Source organism: Rhea americana, unplaced genomic scaffold (assembly GCF_003343005.1).
Source record: "Rhea americana isolate MKP2758 unplaced genomic scaffold, rheAme1 scaffold_124, whole genome shotgun sequence".
Taxonomy (NCBI): Eukaryota; Metazoa; Chordata; class Aves; order Rheiformes; family Rheidae; genus Rhea; species Rhea americana.
The window spans coordinates 807,364-822,235 of record NW_028185306.1 but is presented as its reverse complement, the minus strand read 5'-3'; positions in this window follow the sequence as shown (position 1 = coordinate 822,235).

Sequence of the window (14,872 nt, the reverse complement as noted above, 5' to 3'; positions counted from 1 at the left end):
TCTCTGTTAGATGAGGAACAGAACCTGGTAGCTCTTTATCAAGTTTCTGAATTTCTCAAGTGTTGCTTCAAGGCTATGAAATGGACTTCTCTAGAAATCACAAACTATTGCAAATCATTTTGCCTTCTTTCCCAAAGGAAAGGCTCATWTCTTCATCTTTTATGTTTTTAATATAAAAACATAGCAACATGTATATTAAAAATCAACATAATCTTACAACATCAAAACAAGACATTCCAATATGCCTTTTTTTTTCCCCTGAGCAAGAGAGTAAGAGAATAGATATTTATTCCTAATGCTTTTGATAAATGAGATGCAAGAGTCCATCCGGCACAACATAGCACAGCATTTCCTCAAAGTAATGTTGAGATGCACAGAGTGAGATTCAGSTAATCTCCGTAACAGCTCTGGCATGACTCTCACGTTCCAGTCAAGTCAGGTATAGCAGAAGGAGCTGGTGATAAGGTGTATTTGATGAACTATACTTAGTTGTTTGCTAATTACTAGCTGGGATGTAGCTAACATAGAGCTGCAAGAGGAGTGTTTCTCCATTCTTAAAATTCTTGCCATTAGTCATGTCCTTACTGGACACAGATTTGTGTTCTATTTTTTGCATGACCAGAAAAACAAGGAACCATAACTTTAATATATTTAAACCCTTGCAGGAACATTAGATACTCTGTTCAACCGCCAAGTAGAGAGAGAAAGAGCAGCTGAGATCTGCCACAGCCCTTCATCAGAAGAAGTTTCTTCAAAGTGTGAGAAGCTTGAGAGCTTCCCTTGTGCAGACATTATTATCTCAATGCCCAGAGCCCTGTAGCCTGCGGAGGAGGACACTTACTGCTGAAGATGGTGACTGTGTCGCTTGTGCTACTTTACGTAATATCAGTTAAACACTTCTGTCTCTCAGTACTTCTGCATGATGGCGAACCAGTCGTTAACATAACTCCACTGTGCACTCTTGGTTACCCATCCCTGGCTTTTAAGCRCAGGAAGAGAAATCAGATTGAAAATGAAGTTTAAGGTCTGTTATAGAAAAAAATAGAGACCCAGCACCAACCTTCTGCTGCATACTGACAGAATCCTTAATTCCTCACAGCTCTTAACCTTTTGGCAGCCTGCTTTGAACTTCAGTAAAGCTGGGATGCTGACCTGCTTCGTGGGTGGGTGATTATAACACTGAATTAATATTTGTAAATTACTGTGATACATTTGAATGAAAAATGTAGAACTGTAAAGAATGATGATTATGATGAACCTTCAATTCTTTTTTAAGTCAGTCCATCTGTCATTATAATTCATCCTGAAGTAGGATATTATTCAAAAAAACTTAAAATTTGTTGTGAAATACTAGTTATCAAGATAGACCACTGTTACAACTTCGCAAGCAGCTAAAGGAAAAAAGTTCACATATACTTTACAGTCCTTTTCTATTTATATGGCTTTTATACCGTGGTAAATGGTAGAGCTGTTCTGTAAGATACCCCTGTATTGTTATACAGAAGAACTTCAGATTTAACCTGACCTACTCAGAATGGATATCTACACTACAGTATGTTATGAGACCTTTGTGATACTTCTTTGATAATTTTTTGCAGACCTCCATTAGAAACATGGAAAAGCTACTTCAAGAGTGCACACTTACAGCTTACTGTTTACCTATACACTCGTAAGATCAAAACCCCTGGTCTTACTGTTTTTGTTAACAAGGAGCACTAAAAGTCTTCCCACATACTGAGTTTTGGTTTCCATTTTACAATCTGAGATGACAGACGGCACAAAAATGATGAGAAAACTGTGGGGAGGCTTCCAGAAGATTGATTCTCTCATCAGCTGATTCTTTTCTAGTTAGTCTTTTATTGACTACAAAGGTATAGCCAATGCAGAAAAGGAAAACTGGACTGCCCTGTTTAATCCTGAGGGCATTGGCAAAAGGTGATCACTTTTTGAGAAAACAGAGGCCTGCAAGGAAATCAGCACACCGTATGAGCCGTTAAGCTGATTTAAACACACAGGGGATGCCTGGGGTTGAGCTCAAGATCTCTGAGGTGTGAGATGAGAATGAAACCGTTCCACAGACTAATATTACTGAGCTTTAGTAGCAGGTGGTATAGTTGGTCAGTCAGGAACCTGTCATTTGGAGAATAGGCCAATATATATGAGAGACATGAAAAATCCTTCATTCCCCCCCCCCCCGAAAAGTAAAAATATTACAATTGTGAACTTTAGCAATTATCAACTAAAGGTTCTCACAGTCTATGCAGCTATTAGTGATAGGACAGAACCAAAATATAGTTACGGAGCACACACTGATGGTCCGGAAAAGAATCTGAAAAATGACACTATAAACATTTGTATCTGTGATTGCAATAATATATTGGAATTCGGACACATTTGTTTCCAACAGAAACCGTGATCCAATGGCAGAAACAAAGAAATTCACTTAAAAACATGTACTATCCCAGGCACAGCGATATTGATTTGATATAAAATTCTGTACTTTATAACCTCGAACAGCAATAGCACCTGTACTGTTTGCATGTTTGGAGGCTGTTCATAGTAACTGTAGAGGCCACAGTTAAAATTAGCAATGATTTCTGGCTTGCTGTTCTCTGGCAAACAAGTCACCATTTAATGGATGAAAGTTAAAGCCTGCCTAATTATGGAATCAACAAACTTTGTCTATAACGCAAAAATTTTACCATATTTTCTGCATATTTTGCATAATTCAGTATTCAAACAATTCTCCTGCCATTTATCCCATTTTGGCTTAACTCTCCTCTAAAAGTTGAAATAAAAGCCTATTACTGCTAACTGGAAAGCAACATAAAAACCTAAGCAAGACAGACAACAAGATCTTTACTGTTTTGCATTAGTTACCTTCCACAGACATGCATTTCAGGTGTCTTCACACATCTGCACATGCATTCCTGATACATGAACAACTTGCTCATGCACCAGCAAGGTTTAAAAGTTGGGTCACATAAATTATGTGTTTTGCCTGTATTAGGAACTTACTTAACTACATGCACATACCACCAATATTTGCTGATGCACTAATAGTGATACCTTATGGTATCATTATCAATGTTCCTTAAAGAATGGCTGATAATAAGCAAAATAATTCCAGCGTCTTTGAAGCTCAAATTTCAAAGTTCATAGTCTGGAGATATTAGGAGAACCTGCATAGTTTGTGGCTAATTAATTTTAACTTTCACAAGTGCAGGAACACCACAAATCAAGCAACAAGTAAAACTGCAGAAAATCCAAGGTTAAATATTTCAAATACTCATTTTTGTCTGGGTACACACAATTCAATCTCTCTCTCAAATAAAACAACTGTGGATATTCTACAGACATCTGGCACACCACATACAAATACAGGGTAATTTCAGGCTCTCTTTTAAGTTAGTGAGTTGTTGGGGTGAGAAGAATTGCATCGAAGGCAGATTATCCCACAAGAGAAAGATGCCTGCAAGTCTGCATTTAACAGAGTCCATCATTGACTCTATCTTCCAAAACTCTCACAAATTTTGAAGAAGTTGGCATGACTTTCCTGGATAATAGTATGGAATATTATAATATTCATGCAATATCATAGAGGTCACCATATTGCAGCTACCTACAGTCTTAGCTTTCTTTTTCGGATACCCACCACTAACCAGCTGAACTGGCTGCATGACGTACATGACAAAACACTTTAGATAAGTGCCGTCACCAGGAAATTACATACGTGGCCAGATTTCTATCACGGCTCTTGAATGTCACATTGCCTAATTTCACAATGAAACACAACAGCATAGTCACTTGTCATAACCTTATTAACTTATTAGATCTGCTCCTGGTTTTTCAACTAAAAATACATGCCCTTTATTCTGCGCTGAAATTTGACTGTGTGTATAACGTGTTTTGGCTTAAGGTCTTCATACAGAACAAACCATATCGTCAGTCTTTCTGTTTAGTAAAGTGCAAAGCACACTGCCAGGATGAGAGAAGTAAGTTTATTTTAAAGATCTATTAGGAATAAGATAAACAGCCTTAAGCATAACACTACAATACCTTTGATTTGATAAGAATTATCCTTACTCTTACAAARGTAGATTAAAAATGATAAATTGAGATATTAAAAACTACCAGAGAGAGTATCTATGCTCTAAGTTCATCTCCAAAGCTGCTGCTTTTTCAGATCTTGGAGCCAGAATCGAGTGCATTGCAGGTAGTACTTGTTTTCTGGGATTTCTAGTGATTTCTGGGAAGGTGGTAGAGAGGAGCTCTAAATTAGATAGAAGTTTGTCCATATTAAGGGTGTATATTGCTACAAGTAGCATTTACACAAAAGACAATAGGGCAATGAATGATTGAATTTAATTTTTAATGACTACCATCACTTCTCTATCAAGTCACAAAGAAAGGTGCCTAGGATAGGTAAAGTGCCTAAGGTCAGCTATAAGATACTATTAATAGGCACTAACATTAATTTTTTGAGGTATCGCATTGATTTTTGCCACCACCTACTACCCTACAGGAAGCATTACCTACAGTGCTCTTCGTAGGCCCCTGTGATATTGGTTACACATTCTGACTTCATTTTTGTTGGGTGGAGAAAATTACATACAAAAAAGAGGAAATGTAAATAAATAAAAAACACTTTGTTTGCTGTAGCTATAACTCTATCCAACCCCTCTGCTGACAGTTATTTTCTGTGCCATCTTATAATCTTAACTCAAAACTTCTTAAATAAGGATACAAAATTCTCCTTTCCTCATTTTTTTTTTTTTTTTTTTACATTTTAATTCTAAACCATCAAACTGGCCCTGTTATTGTGAAATGGCATCTACACTGTATTAGTGGCTCTGAATTCTGTATTAGTGTGCCTCACATTACTAGTAAATGCTTCAAATAAACTGAAAGGCAGAATACTTGTCACACACAAAATGTCATTACCAGCTTGCTATGAGAGGGAATCGTATGAAACTACATCATCAATATGTTGGTTCCCAATATAATGAGAAGTTGTGGGATATATTTTTGAGAAGATTTCTGCAGAAATCTTCTGCAAAAGATTTCTCTTTCCATACACTTAAAACTGAACCAGTTAATATAAAATTCTGTAGTAGCTGACTAAGAGATGAGTTAGCTGACCTGTTTATTTCTTTCCAGCTCCTTGCTTCAAAATTAGCTCTGTGTACCTCTCTATCTTTGTACTCCTTAGATATTGCACTAACTAGCTTGGTGCTGATACAGCTTTTTAGGTACAGGTAGGGAATATCCTCGGAGAACAATGCTAGAAACACAGACTATTCAAAAGATAAGATATAAAATTTCATTGCTTTCTAGCTGTTATCATCATTAGAATATATAATCCCTATTTACACCATCCAGCCAAAACTATCTCTGAAAYCTTTCATGAGATCCACAAAGATGCCAAATAAACTGCAAAAGCATACCAAACAAGTATAACCATGTGCATCTACAGAAAATACACTAGTGATCTTAAAACCCTATGATACCTTCATACCAAAATGAAATAACTTGGTTTGAGAGTGGAAAACTATGAGCAGACAACCAACACAACCTATGTTACTGCTATTTTTAGCTTTGCTTCAACTGAACATTGTTTTCCAATAGACTGTCAAACATACTAGCATAGTATCCACTAACACACTTCATTTGGTATCAATCACCTAACCAAACCTTGTAAAGAAAAAGGATGATATTACTTCATGAGAAAAGACTGCAGCAGGTTAATTTTACTTCAAAGTTACTGGCCCATTCTGGCATATTAATGTGTGTTATGCTTTCTTCTTTGTTTGCGGTCCATGTGATTTGCTTCTTTTACAGCCAGTGACTACAGAACTTGGGTTTTACCTCATATCTTCGGTTCTAAATATATTATTAAGTCACTGATACATGGATCAAGACAGGTGTCCTCTGAGTAGCGTTGTGAAATATGCCATACACGAATAGGTTAGATGTGTCTAAAACTCACGTTTCAGAAGTAAAAAGTATCACTCCAGGAGAAACCTACCCGCTCCCTTTAAAATTTTCCTTATCTACAACCATTTTCTGCTTATTACCTTCCCACAAAGATTAACTTTCAGCAATAATGTGTTTGCAGATTCTTCTATTAGAGATAACATAACTTGTGCAAACGTATCTGATGCAAAGCCATAGCTGCATAAACTCACTTTATTAAAGTAAAGTTGTAGGGTTGCCTCCACTTCCATAGCTGCATTTTGGGCTTCCCACTCGCCTGTCCCCTGACACACAATGCTCTTTCTTAAAGATTAAGAGAAGGCCCTCCTAATCACTGCTCAGTCCTCAGAACAGAGGTGTCCGAACAAAATTCTCCACCCCGACCTCGATCTCAGAGCATGTTCTATCCTACCCCTTCATGACAACGACACCAACAGTAGAAGAGAACAAAAAAGCAGCAGTAGCAGCAAGCACACTGAAGAATTTAACAATGATATGAAGACTGTTAAAACAGACAAAATAGACCACATTTTTTTCAGGAAATATGACAATTATTTCAGCAGGCTCAAGATGTTAACTTCATTTTGTAAGATTAACAGTGATGAATTCCAAAATACAGGTCTTCAACAATAATATATATAATACATATTTACATTTATATATGTGTGTGTGTGTGCCTATATATATATAGGCACACACACACACACTATATATGTTAAGTACTTATATTTTTGTAAAACAAGATTACTCCTAAAGCAGTGAATTCCATGTTAACTTTGCTCCTATTCCCAACAGAGACTTGTGAGAAGAGGTGAATGTCGCATCCTTTTCTGGTCTTTGTAAAAGAACCATATGCCAGTTCTGAGGCCTAGAATAATCTGTATTTTTTTCCCCCTCCTTTAAGGTCTTCTGAGTTTGGAGTGGTCACTGCTGACCCTCCGTGCCACAGCCCGAGCTGCTGAGCCTGGGAAAGCGCAGCCCACCAAGGCGCCAATGAAATTAGAGCCCAATGAGAAGGTCAGAGGTCCATTGCATTATTGCTGTCCTCCCTCAAGCACACGCACGCAGCATTAAACGGGGGAAAATTAACCCTTTACCGATGCTCCCTAATCATATTTCTTATTACTCAAGCAAAATAGAGCAGGATGTCCTGCTAAGCCAGAGCAAGCAAAGGAGGATGAAATTCTGAGGAAAAGGAGGTTATAATTAAGGGTATCGTTTCGTTTGCCCCCTCATTCCGCCTTTTGTGTCACCAAAAAAAAAAAAAAAAAAAAAAAGTTGCTAGTGAGGAGGACATGGAAGTGTCTTTTGTTATCCAAAGAAACGAACTATAGTTTTCATCCCACTAGGGGTTTCCACAGTAAATGGAGCTTTTCTTTCTTTCAGCCTTATTTTAACAGTTCTCAGACTGACAAGCTGTTATAAGCATCAAGTTATCTTCTGCTGGAACCACACCAAAGAAAAGAGGGTCCTATATTTATCCCTGAAGACAAAAAGTATTAATTTTAACGTAAAAGAAAAAAAAGATGCAAGTAGGAAGAACATCAAATACTAATTCTCAATATAGGCATAGAAAGAGCTTATAAAAATGCAGTGCTTTATGTATTTTCACATTCACACATATGCATATAGATATACACAAACGTATGCATGTATGATATACAGTTTATAGACATTCCATAGATTCAAATAAAATGATTGCTCTGTTCTCCTCGAATTCCAGACGTCTAATATTAGTTTCTTAAGTTAATGAGCCTGCACCTTATCTTACTGTCCATATTGCATATGTTTTGCAAGCTGCCAGCTGTGCATCAGAGCTGTCTCATGATGTTCATGTTTGCTTCACACAGGCTAAAATACTGAACTAGTATTTCTTAAGATCCCAGAAATGTACAAAGTAATGAAAGAAATAACCCTTATTTTCTGGCATCTTTGCTGCACACTCTCTTCCCATTTTGTGATTTTTTTGTAACAGAAAAACAGGCAGAATTATCTATCCTTTCATTGCAGAAGAAACATTTAAACTCACAGATTCACAGGCCTGATACAGAGATTTCGCCCCCAATGACACAAGCAGAACTGATTTAGGCTGGAGCACCGTGAGCTGGTCGGCATCACAACCKCGGCGATAACTCCGTCTGAGAAAGCTCCCCAGGCGAAGGGACGAGCCAGCCAAGCAGGGTCGGAGCCAGCAAAGGAGGAACGAAGAGACACAAAACAACCCCTAGAGAAATGTCTTTTGTCAATTCTCTTTAAGTTTGACCCTTTCATATTTCTCCCCACTGCCAAGATCACCGCGCGCGCACGCACATATACACACCCACGAAAACTTTCAGTTACAACAGTGCGAGGAAGAAAGCACAACAGCAGCTATTTGCATAGCTTTAAAAATTTACCACTCTTGTTTCTGTTAACAAGATTTACCCATCTAGAGATTTTGTCACCTAAGTGGAAACTTTTGGTTCATTTCATATCTGAGTCAACAGGAGCTCTCTGTTTCCATCCTGATTGCTATTTGAGAAGAGAATTCAATAATCACTTCCACTTCTCAAAATTTGACTTGCCTGGCAAGTAACATATTTTATTTTTGATAGAAAAATAAAATATCACAAGTGTTCCATTATTATAAATTGTTATGGCGCAGGATGAGAAAGTAGTTTTTATGTAGCCTATACATTTTTAGTAACACTTTTATATGTGAATTGTTTATTCAAATTTGGATCAGTTAAACCGCAACTCAAAAGAAATCACCAAGCCACTGGTAGAGGATATTACCAGTATGGTCAAATACCCAGAAAAGATACAAAGAGCAAAAAATTTGTGAGTCATCTTTCAAAAAAATAGAGCTAGCTTGATATTATAATAAATAAATAAAATTACTCCTATATGCCAGTTACATGTCTGCAACAATGCTACCACTGCTCCAGCTGCAGAAAAGGCCATATGTTAGGTGTTTTGCTTTAGGTGTATTGGGAAAAAGATTCATTAGAAATAAAGGCAAGAGGATAATTAGGTAAAGAAGAAAAGGACTTGCCCTTCCTGCCCTATTTTTATTTCTTACTCACACATCCACCATTGATTTCCAGTAAGCAGAAAATGGAGAACTGTAGTGTCTTTTATTTTCATTGCTCTAAACATACTAACCAAGGATGAAGAGACCCACCACCGACTTTAGTGCTTGGATTACACCCTAAGTGCAGCATTTAATTTCTCCTTGCTTTGGCTGTCATAAGAGGAATGAGAAAGAGATAATGGGATACAACTGCTTTTGCGCTGAGTTCCCCCTTGGTGACTGCCATTTCATGAGTAAGCTCATTGTCCTTCTATATTATAATTTTTGGAGAAAAGCAAAAGATACATATTGATTATGCTGGGCCTGTTGGCCAAGCTTTTCTGAATGAGCATCCACACACTGAGGGATGCAAACTGGACAGATTAGAAAGACACAGTAATCAGCACAGCCTGGCCCACTTCCAGAGCTAGGTGAGTTGACCGAAACACGATAGGGCAAAGCTACCAAGTTAACCTCACAGTAATTTTAGCAACATTAGAGAGTCTTCAGCAGAGGTGCACTGACACTAAATGGAGGTTACTGAATTTTAATTTCTTTCTTTAATCAAATGTATCTRAATCCTTCATCCCTGACTAGCAATATGTATCAATAGCCAACCAGGAGATCATGCACAAAAGACAAAAGATCACAGTCCTCAAAGCCTGAGAGGCTTTATGCATACTTGTGCCACATTCTTCAATCTTCAGAGGAGGTCATTCATATAAATTCAGTAAAGACAGTAATGTGTGAATCTGATGCTACCCTGACCCCTCTTCCACCTTCGAAAGCAACTCTAAAAGCTTAAACAGTAAAATTCAAGCAAAAAGGCACCTCCACTGCTGCCAAACAGATAGATAGCCTATGCCTGAACTCAATTTACAAAACACAGACATCACTGTATGTTAGCCACTTTAATAGATTCAAGTTTATTTTCAGAATATACATCTACCTTCAGCAAACTGCAAAGCTCTAACAGAATAAAAATGCTGACTGAGATAGTGACCAGTAAGTAGAACAGACAATTTAAAGAACAAAATTAACACGTATTTTATTTTTTTCTTCCAAAATTTGCCACAGCATGAATAGTAATGCCTGTAAATCTACTAATCCAGACCTCAAAAAATGTATTGGACTTGTTCATGCACAATATATTGCAGGAGTCTGTCAGGAGCTCTGATATAGTCACTYTCAGGTCTAATCTCATTATATTGGATGAAATACTGTGAGTATTCATACAAGACCAACCCTACCCAAGAAGCAGGAAAAAAAAAAACACACTATAGTATCATATGTGTCTGGCCTTAAACATTGCTAGAACAGTAACAAGCTGTAAGCAGTCTATGATAGGATTTGCTTTCAGTTTATGAGGTGGTAAACCTGTTTCATAGAGTAGTTCCTGGTGATTGACAGTTAAAACATTGGGTCATCCAGCAGTGCTTCAAGACTGATAAAACTAAGACAAAAAATCTTACAACAAATGTTTGTCTGATGTAGCCACCTTTAGAGAAGATGAGCAAAAGTTGGAGAAATAGTTCAAAACAGGAAGCGTGTCTAGAAGGAAATATACAACAAAAGTAAAATGTTTTTGAACTGTTGCTATAACTGTAGAAACAGTAGCAACAATCACTTGTTGGTACTAGACAAGCATCCCTCTCCTAAAAATATTTTAAAGGTCTCAGGCTGCTCTTTTTGCAGCTCTTAGAATTGTTTTTCTTCTTTTTCTTTGGAATTGGTTGCAAATTCAATTCAAGATAGAGACTCTTTTCAGAGAAAACCTTTGGGTGCTTGTTTGAGCCACAGAAGAACTTGTCTGGCACATGCCAATGTGCTTCATTTTGAAGGTAGTCACTTAATATTCTTTGGAGCATATCATGAGTGGAATAATTCAATGACCTCTTTAAGAATAAAAGAGGGAATTTAGAAACATTATTTCTACTGTCCCAATTCCCTACTGACTAAAACAAGAGGTGCAAAGGGATAGAATGGTGAGTCATGTTTCCTTCCATGCACTCAATAAATCAAATGCAGAGATGAAAACACACAAAGATATTAAGACTAAACTTGAAAGAGTTATTGATGAAAATATCTTCAGAAAATGGAGAGGAAATAAGTGCTCTGCATGACTGTAAATGGATGCTAGCAGCAAGTTTGGATAGGAATATTTTTATCTGTAATATCAGGGTGATAGGTAAACTGTGCTGCAGCTCAGGAACAAAAGAGTATAAGGAAGAATACTAAAAAGAAGAGAAAAGATCTATATAAGAATTAATTATTATAATTCCTACGATAGCCTGTCTTCCAAAAGCTCAAGGAAGACAGACACTTAACCGAGTTTATATTCTCTCATTTAAATCTGATTAGCAATTTGGTATGTCATCATTTTAAGATTATTTAATACACATGTACATTCAAAAAGAGAACATTCTCTGGTGGTCTGCATATTCTTTTAACTGGGATATTAATCCCTAAACAAAGGTCCAGTATGAGCTTTCTCTCCCATGTTAGTCCACCAAGTCATGCATAAATAGAGAATGGATTTCATGCTAGCTTGCTGCAGAGATATAAATTACACCTATAGAATGYACATCTATCTAGTCTTTATCTGAACATCATCTCTTTTTCATTTTTCTTACTCCTACAAATTAGAAGAAATTGCTTCTAGAAAAAGCTAGAGAGAGGCAAAAATATATCTATAAAAGAAAATTCCTGCCTGAATGTGCTGAAATCTTAGAAATCAAGTTCAGCTAAATTAGAATGAGCTGTAAGGCATGAGAGGTGAAACAGTTTATTCCACTAAATCCTAGATGACAGGAAAAGAATCATGAGGCTAGACAAGATGAGTAGAATCATTTTTCTGTTGGAGCACAGCACAGATGCAATGATTTCTTTAAAGGACTTTTTTTAAAAAAATTGTAAGTTTCTTCCTAAAGGTGCTGTTTCTTGCTTGCAAATGTATTCTTGCCTCTAGGGCATTCCTATCGAGTAAACACGCTCCTCTTAAATAGGCCTTCAATACATTTGGGCAAAAAAAGACTTTTGATATTCACCATCAGCAACACCACCAGTTCCTTCTCCCTTACCTCACTCCCCTCTAGATCTTCCCCAAGATTACTCTTCTCCATCCAACTTCTACATACATACTCTGGTGGATGAGCCACAAGATCTCCTGTCTGTGCAAAGTCTCCTCTTTCTTTGAATTACCAGGCTGTTTTCCTTACTTACCATATGAACATCCGAATCTCCGGAAGATGAAGTCTTAAGAATGCAGAATATATGAATTACTGCATTACATTGAAAACACAGCTTCAGAACAGGAAGTATAAAGCTGTCACCATTACACAAGGTTCACCCATGCTTTCCTACATGAAGATGGCAACAGAAGTTTGGCTTAGAGTAAACTCTTTGGTGCTATACAGTATCACGGGAATTTTGATCACAGAGGGAAATGGTCTCTTTTGGCCATCTTCTCTGCCTAAATCTGGAAATTTTAGGAAAAATGAAGAACTTGCTTGCTTACCAAAATTCAATTTCAATTCTTTCTTTAAGAGTGAAGAGTATATGCTACACAATTTAGCCAGCTCATATAAAATATTGTTAGGGATATTAACTAAATTATTAATTATTTACACTTTAAAACCAATGTAGTACCAGTGGAATGGCACTGTACCACATTCTAAGATCATAAGGAACCTGAGGGAAAAATAAGACCAATAACAGAAAGCTGTTTTGTAACATAAATCAACAAGAAAGCTAGATGTGTGCAGTTTACGTCCATCTGTATTCCTTATTGCAGTTAACGTAGAACACTATCAAGGATTAACAGGGTATTTAATAGCAAATCCACACTTTTATGAAAACTCTGGATTTTTATATTGAGCATTATTAAACAAAAACAAAAGTAATCATCTTTTGAAAGTCAGTAATTAAAATTATTTAATTATTATTACAGAATAGATCTAAATACCTGTAGATATTCATATGCACACCCATACACAAACATACACAGGCCTGCCATATGCTGGAAACATTAGTGCTAGTGACTACATCTTCCTAACTGTATATTATTTATTATTGTAGTATGTTTTACGCATTACTGGAATTTAGGAGAAATATCATTTTAAATAACACTTCAAATACTATTTCACTCTTATTTGGAAATGAAATACTGTTTATAAGTGGAGTTGCTCACTTCTTCCTAAAATCCCTTTCTGGAAGGAGGAAAAGAAGAGGAGGCAGAAAAGGTAGAGGATTTTTTGCACAGGAAAATTCTTCATTTTTCTTCAATCCTAATATTTCTAGTAATGGATCACATCAGCAGTCTAGTACTATTTCTACAGTAAGAGAGAGCAAGCATCATTTTCTGCTCTTGACAAGCTCCCCCTTAAATGTGCCTCTTAGATGTGATGCCCTCTGTCACTGCCTAGCTCCATGCAGCCTCTGTTTCCATGGCTGCTTTTAAAGGTTTTAAAGCCTCCTTTTCACCTGGAAATGTAAATTGGGAAACTCTATCAAGAGGATTGCCTAGCAAGTATTTTTAATCAAAAACTAAATTTTAGGGGATACATTTATAGCAAGCTTCCCTTAATAAAACCCACAAGAGTTGCAAGCACATCAGTTTTGCACAAGTGAAAATTGCATTTACGTGAATAAATGGGAAAATTTTCAAATGCTAACTTGACCAGTCACCTGGTTTGTGTGCACAAATGCAGATTTTCATTGTGCGTAATGGCTGAGCTAGCAAATTTTCACCCATCGGTATTTCTGTACTTCAGAATGTAAACATGGAAACATTTCTAAACAGGTTTTGGACAATAATAAAACAAAAAGGAAAACCCACAAAAAATGACGTAAGGCCCAAAAGGATTTATAAGTTAACAATACCTCATCAGGAACCAGAATCCAGAACTGTTAGAAATTCAGATCTTCATCAAGTCTTAAAATCAATACATTGAAGAGTAGCAGTAAAGTAAAAACTGTCAGACAAGACTGGCTATCCTGTTGGCTGAACGTCGTTTACCTCTGACGCTTACTGGATGACCAGTTTGTGTTCCAGGGTGAGGCGTAAAACCAGTCCTGAAACACGTAAGCCTAGGGAACGCCAGGGCAGAAGAAAACCTGAATTTGCTTCCAGCCTTCGGCTGAAGAGGACTTGCAATGCAGAAGCGCTGTTTTGCGCCAGGTTTTCCAGGTCGCTCCCGACGGCCCGTAGCGGCCCGCGAGGTCCTGCGCGGCTTGCGACGCGCTCGCGCCGCGAGGAGCCCGAGCGGAGCCGCCACGCGGGTTACAGCTCCCACAGCCCCGCGCCGAGGGACASTCTCACGGGGAGGCGAGTCCCGAACGCCAAGCAGGCGGCACAGGAAAGCCCCCCCGCCCCCGAAACGGGAAAGGGGACGAAACAGAAAAGGAAGGGCTGAGAAAGAGGTTCGACAGCCACCGGTGTCCGCAGCGCCCTCGAACGCCCGCGGCCCAGCCCGGCCCCGTCTCGCGCACCCGGTCCGCACCGCCCGCCCCACGCACTGCTACGGCGCTACGAGCGGCAGCAGCTCCATCACACACGCACATCCCGGTGCTGCTGCGCCAACAGGCGCCCAGTAAAACGCAAGTGGATAAGATTTCCCCAAGCATCCAAGCACGGGCCGAACGCCCGCCCTGCGCCGAAACGCATCGTCTCCTGATCCTCACCGGCGCAGCGGCTGGGAGGGCAGCTGCCCGGCCAGGAGCAGCGCTCTGGATTTCTCCCAAGTCCAAAGGCATCGGTCAGAGGAATCGGTCCTCGAGGAGGGCAACCGCTTCAAAAGCCCATGGAGCTTTTCACGTCCTCACCAAGCACCAACTGTTAAAACG